Source organism: Rutidosis leptorrhynchoides, chromosome 3 (genome assembly GCF_046630445.1).
Source record: "Rutidosis leptorrhynchoides isolate AG116_Rl617_1_P2 chromosome 3, CSIRO_AGI_Rlap_v1, whole genome shotgun sequence".
Lineage (NCBI taxonomy): Eukaryota > Viridiplantae > Streptophyta > Magnoliopsida > Asterales > Asteraceae > Rutidosis > Rutidosis leptorrhynchoides.
The window spans coordinates 78259682-78260995 of NC_092335.1; the positions used below are offsets into that span (position 1 = coordinate 78259682).

The following is a 1314-nucleotide window of genomic DNA, read 5'->3' on the forward strand; positions in this document are numbered from 1 at the left end:
TTGCTGGTTGTAAGTATTATTGGATACTTGTTGATTACTAGGTCCTTGTTGGTTGTTGTATGGAACATTTCGATTATAATTCGGTTTTTGATTGTAAATCGGTCTTGGCGGTTGATAATTATTCTGATAATTATTTCCAGGCCTTTGGTTTATGTATGAAATATTCTCTGTTTGTTCCATTGTTAGTTCAATACTGAGACAATCTTTTGTCAAATGTGGTCCTCCACACTGCTCACAACTAATTCGTATTGAGTGAATATCTTTAGTCATCTTTTCCATTCGTCTCTCGACAGCATCTATCTTTGCGGAAATGGAATCTAAGTCATGGCTAGAATCGGCTCTAGCTGCTTTAGATGATCTAACGATATCTTTTTCTTGGTGCCACTCATGTGAGTGGGAAGCAATGTTATCAATAATTTTATAAGCATCAGTTTCTGTTTTCTTCATAATAGAACCACCAGCTGCTATATCGATATCTTTCCTTGTAGTGATGTCGCATCCTTGGTAGAATATTTGTACTATTTGACAAGTGTCTAAACCATGTTGCGGACATCCTCTTAATAACTTACTAAATCTTGTCCATGCCTCATATAGAGTTTCATTTGGTTTTTGTGTGAATGTAACAATTTCTCCTTGAAGTCTTACGGCTTTAGATGCCGGAAAGAATTGTTTAAGAAATTTTTCAAGTAAAACGTCCCATGTATCAATCGCCCCTTCAGGTAATGATTCTAACCAATCTTTGGCTTCTCCCTTTAAAGTCCAGGGAAATAACATGAGATATATCTGTTCATCCTCCACTTCTCTTATTTTAAATAGAGTGCAGATTCTATTAAAGGTACGAAGATGTTCATTTGGATCTTCCTTCGGCGCACCACTAAATTGGCATTGATTAGTTACCATGGGTAGAATTTGTCCTTTGATTTCATAATCTGGGGCATTAATGTCTGGATGAGTAATTGCGTGACCTTGGCCAGTGCGTTTAGCTCGCATTCGGTCTTCCATACTTAAATGTTCCAGATTCTCCATGATTGAATTTGTTGAATTTGAATCACTAGAGGATTCTGATTTAATGGTTCGTTCCTCAACAATCTCTGTTTGAATGATTGGTGGTTCCGGAGGAAAAATTAATGGTTCAGGATCTATGAATTGTCCTTGAATATTCTCCGGATTCTCAATTGTGTGGTCGGGTTCAAAAAATGGATTATCAGAAATTTGAATTGGAGTACTTGGTCGACTGGATGACGATTCTAAAGAAAAATCAACGGCGACAATATTTGCTAGATGTCTTGATTGAGTTACAGGTGGTGAACGTAC

At 37.0% G+C, this 1314-nt stretch overlaps 1 non-coding gene across 1 annotated transcript; it reads left to right on the forward strand.

Moving 5' to 3' along the window:
- Positions 1-535: 535 nt before the first annotated feature.
- LOC139903602 (small nucleolar RNA R71) lies at positions 536-642 on the forward strand. Its single transcript, XR_011778412.1, has one exon. It is a non-coding gene; the product is annotated as a small nucleolar RNA R71 (small nucleolar RNA).
- Positions 643-1314: the final 672 nt, after the last annotated feature.